Source organism: Anabrus simplex, chromosome 1, assembly GCF_040414725.1.
Source record: "Anabrus simplex isolate iqAnaSimp1 chromosome 1, ASM4041472v1, whole genome shotgun sequence".
NCBI classification, from domain to species: Eukaryota; Metazoa; Arthropoda; class Insecta; order Orthoptera; family Tettigoniidae; genus Anabrus; species Anabrus simplex.
The window spans coordinates 800,896,484-800,915,608 of NC_090265.1; positions in this window are offsets into that span (position 1 = coordinate 800,896,484).

Genomic DNA, 19,125 nt, shown 5'->3' on the forward strand with positions numbered 1-19,125 from the left:
CAGGTCCCTCAGACCGCAAGTTTGGACAACAATCAATACAGGATATGCCCACCACGAGGTGCAATACATTGATGAATTCGTCGAGGCATGGAGTCAATAAGGCCCTGGATCGCTTCCTGAGGAATTGTGGCCCATGCTTGCTGCACTGCACGGGGCAGTTTTTCCACAGTTGTGGATGTCTGAGGACGGTTGGTCAGTTGTCGAACCATCATGTCCCACACATGCTCAATAGGACTGAGGTCCGGGGATCTGGCGGGCCATTCTAAGGTTGTGATGTCGTGGAGAGCTTCTCTGGAGATGCGTGCAGTGTGAACCTGGGCATTGTCCTGCTGAAACATCCCATTAGCAATGTTCGCCATCATAGGGACAACCACTGAATTGAGTACCCTATCAGTGTACTGTCGAACTGTCATAGTGCCCTCAACAAGCACTAATTGTGATTCCACATTAAAGCCAATAGCTCCCCAGACCATAATGCTTGGCGTTGGCCCTGTGTGCCTCTCGACATTAAGATCTGGGCGGCCCCTCTCCCCGGGTACGTCGGCGCACACGATTCCGGCGATCAATGCGGGCAAGACAGAAGCGCGATTCATCACTAAAGACGACCCTATGCCATTCGTCGACCCACGTCGATCTTTCTCGACACCAGGCCAACCTTACACGTCGCTGTTGTGGGGTCAATGGAACACATTCTGCAGGGACACAGGCTCGTAAGCCAGCTGCACGCAGGCGATTACCAACTGTTTGTTGTGTAACGTGGGGTGCCACAGCTGCTCGAATTTTCGCTGCTGTTGCATGGGGTTTCATCCGGGCCATCAGAATGACGCGGCGATCCTCTCTCACAGTTGTCTGTCACGCTGGACCTGTGCCAGGTCTATGAGTGTGGGTACCTTCATTTGACCACTGCTGCCATACACGTTGTACCGTAGATGCCTGTCGGCCAACACGCGCAGCGACAGTCCTTTGCGATAATCCAGCCTCACACAGCCCAATTATCCGAGCCCTCTCAAACGGTGACCGTTGTTGATAGCGTGCTCTTCTCTGTCGTCGAGGCATGTTTGACGGGGAACACTTCACTGCACATTCTGCAAGTCAGCTACGCTACACCAGAGTCCGTATAGTGGAGTTGATTCCTCCGCGATCAATTACGTGGAGAGACCTGTAGCAACAATCCAATGGGTCTGAAATTTTGATCGTTTACATACCTATATGGCATCGTTCCACATCTTGAAAATCAACACAAACGATCAATGCTTTCATGGTGTTGCAATTTCTATTTTCTTAAGTGTACCTCTAATTTGTTTGAATATGTGTTTATTTGTACCTAAATGCAACAAATAAATTTGGTAAAAGTCGGATAAAACTGTATGTTTCAAAATTCTGTCCTAATCTCCTATTAAAAGAGGCCCGACACTTTAAATAATGAAGGTATCGACGAAAGGAAGGGAAGCGCTATGACGGGTGTGAAAGTGGAGAACTCTCCAGGCCTCGCAACCCTAATACCGTCGGGGTTGGGAGAAAAGAAAAACGAACCAAGGGAGATCGGATAGGAAAGATGAAAGTAAGTACCCTAACTAATTTAAGTGGGAGCAATATATATAAATTCTACCACCCCCACCTACTAGGAGAAGTTCTGCGTAAAATCCGAGCCACCAGGACTAGATTTTTCACTCCACCACGACCATTGGCTGCGATTCGAACCGCGGCCGTCTTGGTGAGACGCCAGTGCAGTTGTCACTCGGCTACCATACCCCACTGGAAACATTTCAGTTTCGCCTTTTGATGATCAAATACTTCGCCATCTTCAACAACACGGTCGTGAACACTGTTGTACTTGGATGTTTTTCTAATGTTCAATGTTTTATATAACGTTACTTGATAACACGAGGAAAGGCAACAATAAACTGACAATTCCAGTGAGTGTTAGTTGAGAAAACAAGGTGTCTACCCCATTGCATTTCACGACATGGATGTGTTATTAACCAAGCTATGTTTGTGCTCGGTATTGACCTCATGAACTGCTTGTTACTAAAATATAGAGCTGATACCATCGCTCGTTAATATAATCTGAGTGGATGTGAAGAAATGAGGGCTGCCTTGTCAAGGGTTAGATTTTTGGGTACAATTTGCTTTACGTCCCACGGACACAGATAGGCCTTATGGCGACTACGGGATAGGAAAGGGCTAGGAGTGAGAAGGAAACGGCCGTGGCCTTAATTAAGGTACGGCCCCAGCATTTTACTGGTGTGAAAATGGGAAACCACAGGAAACAATCTTCAGAGCTGCCGATAGTGGGGTTCAAACCCACTATCTCCGGAATGCAAGCTCACAGCTACGCGACCCTAACAGCACGGCCACTTGCTCGGTCTTATTTTTTTAAATCCAAACTTGTATACGTTAGACTATGATAGTGGAATAATTATAAACTTTTTTTCCTTTTTAATCACACAGTTGCTTTGTGCGATAATTATATATGTATAACAAGCACAAGTCTTTCTCTTTTAAAAAGCAGATTTTGGTTTGGTATTGCTGTCTTATTTTCAGTTTGTATTGTAAGGATTTTTCAATATATATTTAGTTTTAGTATATTTATATGTTCATATGTGTGTATGTAACGTCTTGCGGAGAATATAAATACAAATATTATTTTAAAAAATATTCGAATAAGAATTCGATAAACATAGAAACTACATTTCCACTTCCGGGGAGGCACATGGTCTTGAGGTTTCAATCACTCAATACTGCTCTGCATTTAGGAAGTCGCCCAGGTGGCTGATCTTCTATCCGTTGTTTTCCTAGCCTTTTCTTAAATGATTTCAAAGAAATTGGAAACTTACGGAACATTTCCCTTGGTAATTTATTCCAATCCCAAAGTCTCCTTCCTATAAACAAATATTTGCACCAATTTGTCCTCTTGAATTCCAACTTTATCTTCATATTATGATCTTTCCTACTTTTAAAGACACCACTGAAACTTACTCGTCCACTAATGTTAATTCCCGCCATCTTCCCACTGACCGCTCAGAACATACCACATTGGAGAGCAGCTCGTCTCTTTTCTTCCGAGTCTTCCCAGCCCAAACATTGCATTTCTGTAACGCTACTCTTTTGTCGGATTTCACCTAAGAACAAATCGAGGTGCTTTTTTCTTATTTCTTTTCCAGTTCTTGAATCAAGTAATCCTTGTGAGGATCCCATACTCTATTTGGAGTCTTACCAGATACTTGTATGGCCCCTCCTTTACATACTTAATACACCCATAAACACCCACATGACCATCTGCAGAGATCTGTACCCATTATTTACAATCTCATTTATGTGATTACCCCGATGAAGATCATTCCTTATATTAACAACAATGTACTTACAGTGATCCTCAAAAGGAACTTTCACCCCATCAAAGCAGTATTTAAAACTGAGACGACTTTTCCTATTTGTGAAATTCACAACCTGACTTTTAACCCCGTTTATCATACCATTGCCTGCTGTCCATCTCACAATATTATCCAGGGCGTTTTGCAGTTGCTCACAAACTTGTAACTTATTTATTACTCTGTACATAACAGCATCATCCGCAGAAACCTTACTTCTGATTCTACTTCTTTACTAATATCATTTCTATATATAAGAATATATAAAGGTCCAATAATACTGGCTTGAGGAATTCTTACCTTAATTATTACAGGGTCAGATAAATCTTCACCTACTCTAATTCTCTGAGAGCTATTTTTCTAGAAATAAATCCTCCCATTCAGTCACGTGTTTGTCTAATCCAAGTGTACTCATTTTTCCAGTATTCTCCCATGATCCACCGTATCAAATGTCTTAGACAGGTAATCACGATACAGATAATTCGACCTCCTAAATCCAAGATATCTGCTATATCTTCTTGGAATCCTACAAGTTGAGCTTCAGTGAAATGACCCTTCCTAAACACGAAATACCTTCTATCGATCCAGTTATTAATTTCGAAACCATGTCTAATATAATCAGAAAGAATGCTTTCCCAAATCTTACATGCAATGCATGTCAAACTGACTTGCCTGTAATTATCGTCTTTACGTCTATCACCCTTTCCTTTATACACAGGGGCTTCTATAGCAACTCTTCGTTCATTCGGAAGAGCTCCTTCATGAAAACAATAATCTAATAAGTACTTCAGACATGGCACTATATCCCAACCCATTTTCTTTAATATATCCCCAGAAATCTTATCAATTCCAGCTGCTTTCCTAGTTTTCGACTTTTATACCTTATTGTTATTATCATTGTTATCATAGGAAAATTTTAATACTTCTTTAGCATTAGTCACCTCCTCTATCTGGACATTATGCTTGTAACCAACAATCTTTACATACTGTTGACTGCCCGTTGAAGATCCTCACATACATACTCCCCTTGTTCATTTGATTCCCGGAATGTCTTTCTTGGAACCTGTTTATGCCTTTAGGTACCTATACATACCCTTCCATTTTTCACTAAAATTTGTATGACGGCCAATAATGCTTGCCATCATGTTATCTTTAGCTGACTTCTTTGCTAGATTTAATTTTATAGTAAGTTCCTTCAATTTCTTCTTACTTCCACGCCCTTTTCTAACTCTTTTCTTTTACAGTCTGCACCTCATTCTTAAGCTCTTTATTTCTTTGTTATAATAGGGTGGGTCTTTACCATTCCTTTACCACCTTTAAAGGTACAATCCTGTTTTCACATTCCTCAAGAATTGCTTTAAACCCATTCCAGAGTCAGTTTACATTTATATTTGCCGTTTTCCATCGATCATAGTTACTTTTTTAAACTCCCTCATGCCTGCTTTATCAGCCATATGGTTCTGCCTAATAGTCTTATTTTGAAGACCTTCCTTTCTATCACATTTATTTTTAACTACAACAAAAAGAGCTTCGTGATAACTAATACCATGTATTACTTTGGTTTCTCCATAGAGCTCATCTAGTTTTACCAGCACCAAGTCCAGAATATTCTTCCTTCTAGTTGGTTCCATCACTTTATGAGTCAGCTGTCCTTCCCTCTACATTGCGTGTCCGCTACAATTTATTTGCCATTTGTTGGTCATCCTTCCCATCGTTCGCGTTACCTTCCCAATTGACATTTGATAAATTGAGATCTCCCGCTACACTCACATTCCTTTCCTTGTCGTTTCCCACATAGCTGAGTATGAATCATTGCCAGCGCTACCCTTTTCCGATCTGTACACTCTAAAGACATCAAGTTGCCTATTATCTTTAGAAATGAGCCTCACACCTAGAATTTCATGTTTGTCGTCATTAACTGTTTCGTAGCTTACAAATGCTTCTTTCACCAGAATGAACACTCGCCCTCCTACCATTCGTATCCTATCTCCACGATACGATACACGATGTCATCCCTAGTTGACGTCCAGATCTCTTCACCCTTATCACCACTCCCTAGACTACCACGTTTCCTTGAATGTACCTCCCTATAGCCCTTCTAAACGAATTTCTTAACTTATACGTAACACTGCGGTTTAAGAGAAGGCCATCTGAGTGCAGAGTCCTATCTCCTACCCACCCATTAGGATATAGAAATCTCACTCCCAATTTCCCACATGCCACTCCAGTCTCATTTAAATCCCCAATCACTTTCCAGTTACTATCCCTCCTACACAGTATTCCACTGATAACAATCTCCGCTTCCTTGAACTTCACAAGTGCTGGATTTACCAGATCCCATCCACCCCCAACTATGTTGGTACTTGTAACTGCTTGCCTTAAGTTGTTGGTACCAATGTGAAACACTGCCACCTTCTTCTTCCCCTCCTCCTTCTCTTCTACTTTCCTCAACTTCTTCCTCAACCTGAATGTTGCATCATACTCTACCCTGATTCCCTTTCCTCACACACTTTTTCCACAGCCTCAACCCAACCCACCTCATTTGATCCCCTCCCCTCCTGGTCAGCCCTACATTTCCCGACAGCTGCAGAAGCTACTTTCTCCTCCCTTTTCTCCCTCCTACGACCCTGTTCGACCTGTATTTTCCTATCCTCTGCCCTAAATTTCCTTTCCTACCTTTAACCCTTCCTCTTACTTCCACACTTCTCAGCAACATTTCCCTGTTCCTGATCTTCCCTCTGTTGTTCTATCTGCAGTGACTCGTACCGATTTCTCACAGACACCTGTCCTAAATTCTGATCCTGAATAGAGCCCTTAGCCTGCAACCTCCTTCCCCTTACAAAATTGGACCACCTGTCTTCTACAATTCCCCCCATTCCTTCCCATCCCTCTTTTACTCCTACTGTATCCTGTAATTTGTTTGAGGGAGGACTATCTTCCTTCCTCTCTTCTGAGAGAATCCTAGTTATCTCCCTCAAACTCCAACAAGAACTTCATTCCAGAAAATGAAGGAAGTTTTAACTAATAAAGACTTGACGAACGGTCTTCGCACTCGACTAACTTGATATTAACTTTTTATCTGCTGGGAGCTAAAGGTCGCTCGTGTCGCCGTTTAGAATGCTTGGAAGGTATGCATAGCCACTTATCGGCGTGGACAGACAAGTTGCCGGCTTAACTCCTCGACATTCCTGTGTAAATGCCTACCGTCCTTTTAAAAGGATAGCTGACGCTCTATTGTTATTTGCCAGTCATTGTAGCTGGCTATAATGAGTTCGGTAATGTTGCAGTTGTAGAAGGAGAGGTATGAACTTGCACACTACCCATTTTAGCTGAGTGAGCGTATGGTATGCGCCTCTAAACAAAATCCATATTACAATCATGGAAGACAACGTGTGCCAACGAATTCAAAGGTAATAAGATTATTTTTACAGTTACGTCACTGTTTCCCTTTTCATACCTTATATTCTCTTGGCATGTAAGAATTATTTATCGATATCATCTAATGTTGCCTTTGCTGGCGAGATGTAGTGTTTACAGTGCACTATGTCTTCTGGTATGGGCTATATCAAATTTGTTACTTTCATTGACCTGTCTCAGTCTCATCCTTGGCTTTGACAATATGAAAGTGACTGAGGTATGAGTGATGCTAGTAATACCATTGCTTATGCAGCCAGTCCCTGTTATGAATGGTGTGAAAATATCGCTCATAGGGTCGGTTGGTGCATGCATTTCAGTGGGCTTGACAAACTGATATGTAATAGCAACGGCTGGCTCGGTGAGGAAAGCAACGGGAAACTACCTCACTCCTCATGTCCCTAGTACGCTTCTTCAGTGACGCCTAGGCTATTTATGACAGCAGTTGACGAAGCTGCAGAGGATCAAACCAGCCTTCGGGCTGAATACCCAACAACACATCATGTAATGGTTTACTTTTATAGTAGTCACGCCAATGACAGGAGAATATAGGTGTCCTATACAAAGGACGGTAGGCAAATATGGGTCTACGACAACTTTCGGTTTTGTTTTCAAGTTTACGACTCTCGATGAAATAGTGAGTACACTGGAGGGTGATGACGATTTTGAAAAAACTGAGATGTCTTATAAAGAGAATAAATTAATCTCCCTGATACCACCACACCTCTTCCATGACTACAACTCTGGAATGGAAGGAGTGGATAGGGGAAACCAGAATATAAACCTCTACTGAATTTCCACTTGTAACTTACTGCATTGATGTTGATGAACAACATGCGTGGCAGTTGCAGAGACTGAAAAAAGGAAAATTACAATACAGGTAATGTGGTCGTTCATCATCGAAGTGTGAGAAGTACTTGGTACACTAGAAATCAAATGTTTTGTGCAGGAGCACAACGATCTTTGACTTTTATGAGAATAATTTTGAAAATCACTTCAAATATTCATTGGGTCTAAGGACACCTCTTTCTGCCTATATTTATATATTGTGTATCCAATTTGAGGTTTACCTGTACTAACTCGTGCATTACGTTAATTATATAACATAAAATTACGAACCCACTCAAAATATTTTAGGCATATCTGCGGTAAGGACACCTGTATTGTCACTGATGCAGAGCGGGTTGTGGCTTCCCCAGGATGTAGAGATAAAAATGTGAACGGATTTACGAGCCCATCGGATAGTATCACGCTGAATGGCGTTCACCCGTAGACACTAACCGGTTCTTTATTCAAGAAGCTACAAGGATTTGACATACCGCACAACACTGAAGGTATCTCAGAGAGTTACGGTTATTAATGTGGAAAGTTTTACATCATAATATAATGTTTAATATTGTCAAAATAGGAGACTTGAATATGATAGGAAACACTTGACGTAGAGTATATTATTCTTCCAAACAAATCGCCTCTTCATCTGTGAGTCCAGATGAGACTGCACAGTCCAGTGCCTCAGTGAAGATAGGTATTCCAAGGTGGGGTAGCCAGAGTCCTTCCATTTCTTCTCAAGAGTACTTTTCTACACAACCCCTTTGTATTTACTGTTCGTCGGCGGATTTATTTGAAATTTACCGTACCATGATACAGTGATGAGCTCGAAGAAGAAGAGTCCAGGGGTGAGGTCTTCCAGTTTTATATCCTCATGTTGGTCTCTGTTACATCCTTAATATTAATCGCTTCCTCAGATCTCAATCACAGGGTTACCCCACTGCTGTTCTTCTACTACCACTTCTTCCCTGATGGGGTGGAACATGTAGATCTGGCCCTATTTTACTGCCGGATGGCATTCCTGCCACTAACTCAATGCACAGGTACATATTCACTATTGCGTATTTCTGTGATGGTTGGTAGTGGGGGGTATTGCATGAATATCAAGAGAAATGTGTCAGGATATACAGATTGACCCAAAAGTCTGTTAACATTTGACTAAGCAATACTTCAGGGAATAATGGAGGTAGGGAGGTAATAATCGACACACATGATTGGCATAACATGAGGTTTTATTGACGCCAAAATAGTATACACAAAATGACCAACAGATGGCGCGGAGAGCAACACGTCAGGTACAAATGGCCACACTTGCTTGACATAAGCTGATATGTTAAAGAATCGCATCGTCCCTAGTCTGGCAGAGAAAAACCTGCTGAAAGGTACGATGTTTGTACAGGATGCAGCTCCAACTCCAAATTGCTACAAGTGTGAAAGATCTCTTGCGCTCATTGTTTGGTGAGGATCGCGTGCTGAGCCACCACTTCCGTCATGCTTGGCCTTCCCGCTCTCCCGACCTCAATCTGTGTTATTATTGGTTGTGGGGTTACCTGAAGTCGCAAGTCTACCGCGATCGTCCGACTTCATTAGGTATGCTAAAAGACAACATCCGACGACTATTTGTCACTATACCTACGGATATGCTGTACAGTGCTGTTCATAACATTGTCCCTCATCTAAAGGTCCGGCTCCATGGCTAAATGGTTAGCGTGCTGGCCTTTGGTCGGAGGGGTCCTGGGTTCGATTCCAGGCAGGGTCGGGAGTTTTCACCATTATTGGTTAATTTCGCTGGCGCAGGGGCTGGGTGTATGTGTCATCATCATCAGGTCGCCTACGGGAGTCAAATTAAAAGACCTGCACCTGGTGAGCCGAACATGTCCTCGGACACTCTCGGCACTAAAAGCCATACGCCATTTCATTTCATTGCTTGTGTATCGTATGAAGCGCCATCTGCTGGTGATTTTGTGTACTTTATTTTGGTGTCAATAAAACCCCCATGTTATACGAATCATATGTATCAATTATTACCTCCCTACCTCCAATCTTCAGTGAAGTATTGCCTCCTCAAATGTTAACAGCTTTTTGGGTCATCCTGTACATAGACACCCAGTCCGTGAGCCACAGAAATAAAACTTACGCGATTAAAATCCTCTACCACGGCAGGAATCGAAACCATTCACCCAGGAGTCAGTGTTTATGCTTTGTTTGGAAATACGATTGTTGGTCTTGCTGACTATGCGGCCTGTCCACAGGAGCAGCCCTCTTCTAAACTGGAGGTCTGTACCTATTCAAAGACACTAATAAAATATGCATCTATCTTCCCATGTTATTTGAAATATTCTCCTCAAATGTCGCGGGTGATATTGATCCAGTTTTTTAATATGTCGCCTGTAGCTTGTCCAGAATTAATATACGTAGAGTGAGAGGGGAATTGCAAATGAATTATTTGCAAGGATCTTTGATGTCAGTCAGGGTTGTCAAAAACTCGCGATCTTAGTCTGGCAAGACATGAAATGATCATACGGTGCCCAACAGCAAACACAGTCTACTCCTTGTAATCCTCCAAGGGAAGATGATTGAAAAGCGAGGTCTCATTGGTGAAGAAAATATGTCAGTAGTTCTGTAGTAGGTACATTGTTATCTTGTTTAGATACGCTGTGAACAGAAAGGAAATAATGCTACTGATCACAAAATTTCTGCGAGGACAAGGTCACCTAGCAAGTAATAATGATGATACTTTCTATACCAGTGACTATACTTCTCTCCATGCTTCTAAGTATCTATATTTTTAAAACACTAGGCTGAGTTTTACACCGATTTTGAGAGAACGGCTGAACCGACTGACGTCGTAAAGCATTCTGACGAATGCTCATGGCCTGTAGATTTGTAGAGTGTCTTCATAAGCCATACATTTTGAAATTATTAAAGAAGAATGTAGCATTCTCATTGGCCAGTGCGCTCGCCACTATTTCCAGGCCGCTGAACCGTGAAAGCGCTGAGCAGGTGGCACGATAGGGGAGGTGAAAAGGGGTAGGCACGCCCGCGCAGTCAGAAGTTCTTGGGTACGAACGTGCTGGGTGGATTTCTCCTCACTCAGTATTCAAAGCAGTGCTCTTCATTCATCACTCATCATTCAAAGACGCACATACCGGGTGGGGGACCCTCGCTCTTTCTTAATGAGGAGTCCTTTTCCATACAGTTATGATTGTGCAGCATTCACGATAAGATCGCGTTGTGTTCTTTAAATGTAATTTTGTTTTATACAAATGTTCGTAGTTATCTGTGTACACAATGGTTAAGTAGAATAGCAGTAGTGATGATGAATTTACGATAGCAAGCTAATTGTACTTGATTTCAAGTCTGACAGAAAGTACAGCGCATATCCAGTTAATAAGAGAGGGCGGGAATTCGGAGAATTCCACCAGTGAATTCCAGGAAGTGTAGGAAGTTCCTTAGAAATTCCACGACTATTTAAGAATTTCAATCCAGAAATTTAAATGTCCAACTCCTTGGCTGAATGGCCAGCAATGAGGCCTTCTGTTCAGAGGGTCCCGGGTTCGATTCCCAGCTAGGTCAGGGAATTTAATCGGATGTAATTAATGCTTCTGACTTGTGGACTGGTTGATAACACCACTAAACTACCAACCACCACAGGAACATCCAATAGTCATTATATCCCTCTATGTAGGGTTGGTGTCGGAAAGGACATCCAGCCGTAAAACAGGGTCAAATCCACATGTGCGACACAGTTCGAAACTGCGACCCCACAGGAGTTAGAAAAAGCGATAGAAGATAAGAATACCAACATGTCAATATTACCTAAAAACGAATAGAAGGCAATAGGAAACCACGGAAGTACAGCAACCATCATGTGAACACTATTTCCATTGAAGAAAAATTGGTCATTACAATAACGTACCCAATAGTAATGTAAGATTATTCTCAATTTCAATAAAGTAAACCGTACTTTATCGAAAGATTACATTTGTAGAGTATAAGGATAACATTAAACAAGGACCCTACTAATCGAATATTAATAGTTTACCTTCATTGAACGTAGGGCGATAGTAGGCGGCCTTGGCCTTGAGCCAACCAATCACAGAACATCACTCAAGAAGCTCACATCGCCCCAAAATCAAACCGAATTTCTTCTTGAGGGAGGAGCGGAGAGAGGATGGATGAGTGAAGTACCGGCATGAACGCCACTATTGAAATATATGGGTATGTTTTGCATCTTTGAGCTTCCGGTGTGAAGAGAAAAAAGTGATGATGAACGCAGAGTGAGGAGTAATCCACGGAGCATGTTCGTACCCTTACTGCTCAACTTTATTTTGTGGTCAAGAACAATATCTATTTTGCTCCGTAGCAGTTTAACAGTGCACATTACATTCAAAATTCCTCTAAATTTAAACGAGAGTTCAGTGTCTGGACTAAAATTAAATTTCAAAGCAGCTGACGATATTCGATTAGAACGGCTCAATATGGGATAATGCCCTAATGGCAAATAGTCGTTCATTAATGTGTGTAAATCGTCTTCTAAATATAGGTCACGACATTCCATTCCTTCTGGTGAGAAAATTATTGTTCTTGGGGGATATTTCATAAAGTTTTTGTCTGTTTTGACTACATGCTTATCGTCAAAAATCTATTTAGATAAAATTGTATTAAATTTTTGATCCTTATTGAAAACACGTCGGCTAAATAGAAATATGAGCGCAAAACTAGGTACATAATAATAGAATTCACTGATTTTTTGCAAGGTATCGGTAACGGTGTCTACCCCTCTAGATGGTGACGGAACAAATGTTAGCAAACTACAAGCAAGAATTTTAGCACATGATGATATCGTGATTGAAATTTATAGCAAAACTTTGACTTCCATGAGAGATGACATAATTTTCTAGAAATTTGTGATTCTTATTTTATTTAAAAGGTCGAAAGTTCAAAACCACACCCTAGCGTCAAAATATTAATACTGAAGTTGAAAGCTAGCTACTTCATTTTCCTACATAATTCTTGATTTCCTTCCAATTAATGGTTTGTCTCCACATATTCTTGCCGGCCCCGTGGTGTAGGGGTAAGTGTCTGCCTCTTGCCCAGAGGCCCCGGGTTCGATTCCCGGACAGGTCAGGGATTTTTACCTGGACCTGAGGGCTGGTTCGAAGTCCACTCAGCCTACGTGATTAGAATTGAGGAGCTATCTGACGGTGAGATAGCGGCCGCGGTCTGGAAAGCCAAGAATAACGGCCGACAGGATTTGTTGTGCTGACCACACGATACCTCGTAATCTGCAGGCTTTCGGGCTGAGCAACGGTCGCGTGGTAGGCCACGGCCCTTCAAGGGTTGTAGTGCCATGGGGTTTTTTGTTTGGTCTCCAGATATTCCTATTCTAAATATTGGAGCCATAGTTATGTTCCTTGGAAAGCGGAACATTTCCCAACGGCTCTTAAACGGAGCCAGATTAGGGCCTAATTGTAAGAAGTATGTAAGAAATGTGTTCATATTAGGAAGTAATGAGCGGAGCTGGACAGAGAGCTCTAACCCTCGAACATCCGATAAATCACTTCCATTATTTTCAAGAGGCATCGATTTCCAATTCGCTTCACATTTCCTATCACAATCAATAAACCTCAAGGGATGTATAGGTCTCTATTTACCTCAGTCATGACCAGTTGCATTCTGGAGTTAGTGGGATTGAACCCCACTCTCGGCAGCTCTGAAGATGGTTCCCAAGGTTTCCTATTTTTACACCAGGCAAATGTTGAGGCATACCTTAATTAAAGCCATGGTCGCTCCTTTTCCACTTCTAGCCATTCCCTATACCATCGTCGCTGCGACGTAAAGACAATTGTAAAAATAAATAAAGTACAAGGAATGTCGTATATAAGGGAACCCTTCAACAAATTGACTGTCATGTCTTCTCAGGGTTCATCTACTTACGTATTAATTTTACAACGCAGTCTGCTCTCACAACCAAATATCGACCATAAACCTAACTGATCAAGCAACGTCCACCAAAAGGATCTTTGCCCCGTCAACTTAGCATTTCAGCGAGTGACTCATGGCTTTACGTCGTACCGACACGATAGGTTATATGGCGACGATGGGATAGGAAAGGCCTAGGAGTTGGAAGGAAGCGGCCCTGGCCTACATTAAGGCACAGCCCCGGTATTTGCCTGGTGTGAAAATGGGCAACCAAGGAAAACCATCTTCAGGGCTGCCGACAGTGGTATTCGAACCCACTATCGCCCGGATGCAAACTCACAGCCGTGCGCCCCTGACCGCACGGCCAACTCTCCCGGGTGTCTAGATTTCATTTCTAGGGCAAAGATTCTGTGAGAATGATGAAGGGTAGTACTCGATGGGCACTTTTTGGAGCTGTCATTTGATTCCGCAACCGACTGTTACCTACCAGTCTCTCGACTGTGCCTTTTCCAAACAAAGAGCTGAATAAGAAAGTTCACGCGGTACAAAAAATGAAACAATAATTCGCGGTTTGCATGTTGAATTGATCAAGAAATCAATTCTCCTAGTACAGATTGAGTGAAGTATTCTATGGGTGAATCAGATGAGCGCGTTTCTGGTTCCCCTTGATGTAGTAGGCCTATATTTATCAAGGACGGCTGATAGAAGACTGTCGACCAAATAATTAGGTGGTAAGCGATTAACAATGTCGCAACATCGATCGAATTATTTGTACTTATCAAGTCACAATAACTCGCGTGTTTCAAACTCCTGCAGTACAAAGGATACATAAGTTTCAGCCGTGGTGCGTGCAAACGTATTGCCTGATCATTACCCAGAAGGTTGGAGTTCATGACATTCTACGTCGTAATGTTAAATGTATATAGCATTTCTCAGACGTATTCTGCCTTGATGATGTTTGCTTGTCCTGTGAAATGAAATGACGTATGGCTTTTAAAGCCGGGAGTGTCCGAGGACATGTTCGGCTCCCCAGGTGCAGGTCTTTCAATTTGACCCCCGTAGGTGACCTTCGCGTCATAATGAGGATGGAATGATGACGAAGACGACACATAAACCCAGCCCCCGTGCCAGAGAAATGAACCAATGATGGTTAAAATATCCGACCTTGCCGGGAATCGAACCCGGGAACCCTGTGACCAAAGGCCAGCACGCTAGCCAGTTAGCCATAGAGCCTGGATTGTCCTGTGATACTGTGGTATAGAGGAATGGATAAACCTACATTGTGGACCTGGAAATCATCTTTCCCATATTATTCTTGTTCTTTTTCATCTCCTTGTTCATATTCTACCTAAGAGTGGTGGTATGTACAATTTTATGAGCCAAAGAAATTGTTTTCAGTTTGCTTTCTCTTCAGAGTGTATTTTCTGTCTAATCTCGTGAAAAATGTACTATGTCCACTGCTCACTTCTTGCTCATTTTGCGTAGATTACACTTTTAGACAATGATTCCCATCACAATTCAAAAATTAATGAAGAAAGTCTTTATGGTTGCATAGTGTACTTATATGCTCCACTGTCGTTTTTCCTGACATCAACAATTAATTTTGAAAAATAATTTACAGTGCAAACATTAAAAATAATCTATATGAATGGTAAAGACTAAGAAAAATCCTTCTGAGCAACTATAAGGGGGCAATCAAAATGTTTCCGTTTGACTGCCGTATGGTCCTGGATCGGAATGCCAACCAGGCAAAATCGCCGTGAGTACTGAGGCACTCATCCCACCGACGCGCCAGATTGAAGATCCCCGTGTGGTAAAACACTGTGTCCTGCTGCGTGAAGAAGTGCGTAACCGCCTGCTGCACATCCACGTCCGACAGGAAACGTCCAACCCTCAAGGCCTTTTCGAGGGGACCGAAGGCGTCATACATCGCATGGGGAGAGACCGCCTCACCCACCGCCCGCTTGTTGTTGTCCATAATGGATGAGGCTGACCTCTCAGATCGACCGGTGTTTTGTGTCAAAAGGCATCTCGCGCGGAACTTGGTGCACAATTCCACAACGGTGGTTTTCGACAGACATGCCGCCCCATACAGTCTTCATTCTTCGATGGATGTTCACCGGTGCTTGCCCTTTGGCAACCAATAACAGAATAACAGCACGTTGGTCCTGTTTGGACGCATTTGGTAATAACGCCGCCATAATTCACATAACTGCATTTAACGCACACATCTCGGCACGACACGACTGCCACATATCCGTGCTTATATACCCTCATCGGAGTTGTGCTACGTTGCATGTCCGCTGCAGCAACGCCATCAAGCAGAAATTTTTTGATCACGCCTTATTCTAGAGTATGGGTTTGATGTAAATCATTTCTGCAAAAGAATCATGTTACTATTCAATGATACGTACGATTTATAGTGCAAACTTTAATTGGAAAAAGGTCAACATGCTTGCATGATAATGATGCAAATGATAAATGTCATGCAGCTCTATATTCTCTGAAAGGTCACAAGAATGATTTTCTTAAAATTTCCTTAAAATTAAAATTTATTTCAGGCACTCGTATTTCCAATTCTATGCTACTGTGGTATGGTACTACACTGACCGAGCCAATGTCATGGGATAGCGGACCACTGATGCACAGGTGTATTGTCTGCGCACCACACGCCCCCTGTGCCAGCGGCAGGTGTATAGGAGACCTTGTGAGCAGTGGCTGTGCATGTGACAGGTGTAACATGGAATGTCGTCGTGAGCTGACACCGTTTATAACGGGGTATGGTGGTCGGGGTCTGATGGATGGGAAGTGCGATTTCGGAAGTGGTGCGGGAATTCGGCTTTACACGATCAACCGTGTCCAGGGTGTATCGTGAATGGTTGAATGCGGATGTCAGCATCCACAAAATACGAACGACCGGCCGTCCAGCCACCCTCGATGACCGTGACCGGCGACATCTAAGACGGATTGTCAATAGTGACAGACGGGCAACCGTGCAACAAATCACGGCTCAATTCAACACAGGCCGTGCTAGACACGTCTTCCAGTGGACAATCCATAGGAACATGGGTTCTATGGGGTATGGGTACCGGCGCCGCACACGGGTGCCACTGTTAACCCAACGTCATCGGGCACACGACGCGTATTTGTCGCCAGTCACCAGGGATGGACACTGGAACAATGGCGTAACGTGATATGGTCGGACGAATCACGATTTCAACTGCACCATGCCGATGGGAGGCACCGTGTATGGCGCAGACCACATGAAGCGATGGATCCCGCCTGCCTCGAAGATGTGGTCCAGGGCGCTGGTGTCTCCGTTATGGTCTGGGGTGCATTTTTCTGGTATGGAATGGGCCCCCTAGTTGTTCTGGAAGAGACTTTGAATGGTACGCGGTATAACGAGGTGCTCGGAGACCATCTCCACCCATTTTTGGCCTTCCAGCGCCCGGACGGTTCTGCGGTGTTAACAAGCCGCCACATCGCTCCCACGTCGCCCGGGAATGGTTCCAGGAACATGAAGCGGAGGTCCAACGACTGCCATGGCCACCCAGGAGCCCCAATATAAACCCTATCGAGCATATCTGGGATGTCCTGGAACGCAGGCTCCGTGCCATGGATCCTGCACCTACGAACAAACCAGCATTGGCGGCCGCTCTGCAAACGATTTGGTGTCAGGTGAGTCCAGAGGACTACCAGGGACATGAACGACTCACTTCCACGGCGTCTCACTGCACTTCACAGGGACAGAGGAGGCCCCAAATGCTATTAGGTGACTATCCCATGACTTTTGCTAAGTCAGTGTAGTCAATTTAAGTGCTGAACAAGCTTCAAAGAGCACAAAAACTCAGGCATACGATATCCCTTCCAACTGCGACTTGACGCTCATATTACATCATATTTCAAAACATTGGGATGCCTGCGCGTAAATGGAAGAAGAACTTTTCACCTAATGACACTTGTTCACCAACTGCTCTCGACGAACTCTGTTAAGTTCGTTGTGAGACGTGCAAGCGTCAACATCGAACGCGCTGTTCTGTTGTGTGCTGTGAGGTAGAGTGTTTTGACTGGTATTAGTACAAAGTAAAAGAAAATGGCAAGCTTCAATATTAGGGAAAATACAGTAACATGTGCCTTTCACGATAAACTAAACAAACCCTGAACGGCAGAGATTCATGAGTGGAACGAAACAGTTTTAAAATTAAATTTTGATCAAGTGGAAGAAATACAATTGAACAATTTGGAAACAGCAGTGTACATAAAATTAACCAGCAGACTTCTGATGGTGCGCATTCTGGCTTCAACAGCAGAAAAATCTCAGGTAAAAAAATTCAATGGTTCATTTTCGGAAGTAATTATAACGTGAGCTGATGTGGACACGAAACTAGTACGTATAACGTATCTTCCTACTGACATGGCCAATGAACGCGTGGCAATTTATTTCAGTAAATATGGGAAAGTTAGGGAAAATTCGTAATGAGAAATGGTCTTCTACATACATATTTAATGTATTTAGTGGAATTAGAGCTATGCGTATCGAATTACAAAATGCTAACCCGACAATAGTGAAAATTGACGGATATAGACCTCAGGTACTTCAGGACGAACTACCAAGAACATGCTATTATTGCAGTGGTAGTGATCATCTCCGACAAGACCGCCTTGCAAGGCGAGGAACAACTTCGACTAGTGAAACAGGACCTAGGATGATGAGTCAAGTAGTCGCAGGGACCTCCACTGTCCCATCTCTCGCTAGCGACACAGCTGTAAACAGAGGCAGGAGCGACAAGCTGGAATCACAACAAATTCCAGTTCTTAAGTCAGAACATGAACAGACCACCGGTCATAAACAAGATACACTAAACGCAGTTCAGGTTATCACAACGCAAGCGAAGATACATCCCCTACCAAATAACCTTGTAACACATGACCAAGTCAACTCAGTCGATGTGAACGGACCAGGAATAGATTCACAACCAGGTAACCAGTTTGTTGGCAGACAAGTTAAATAGTTCTAGTAACCCCAACACTAGCATTCCTCCGAACGAAGATATGGAACTAGATACTGATGATACTAACACCACCGAAATTTTGACAGGTCATAGTGAGATTCCTAAACAGCTGTGGTCAGATGACCTTGAATCCTCGCCTCATACACTGCTTAACGACACTAGTGAAATTCACTCCAGTCAGATTGCTCCGCTGGAGAAAAACATTAATAAGCCGAAAGCTACCTAGTCCACCAAAGATGGCGTCCATAAGTCAGTACAAACGTATATCAGATCCAAGGATCCTCGAAAAAAAGGAGGGAGGATAGGTAAGAGAGTTCAAAACAGGCGTAGAGAAAGCTTAATATTGCCAACCCACAAATGAAGAAACAAAATTTAGTAAGGACCAAAACTTATAAATACGAGTTTTCAGGTGAGTAGTTGGTTAGAAAAAAAATCGGAGGCCTTAGAACTTGAATGCACATCGTACAAAATTACTTCAACAAAAGTTCCTTCACTTCGCACCAGGGTGCATAATCATAGTTTTTTGGGTAGAGACATCTGTTGGCGAATGTCCACACTTCTTGATCCATAGAAAA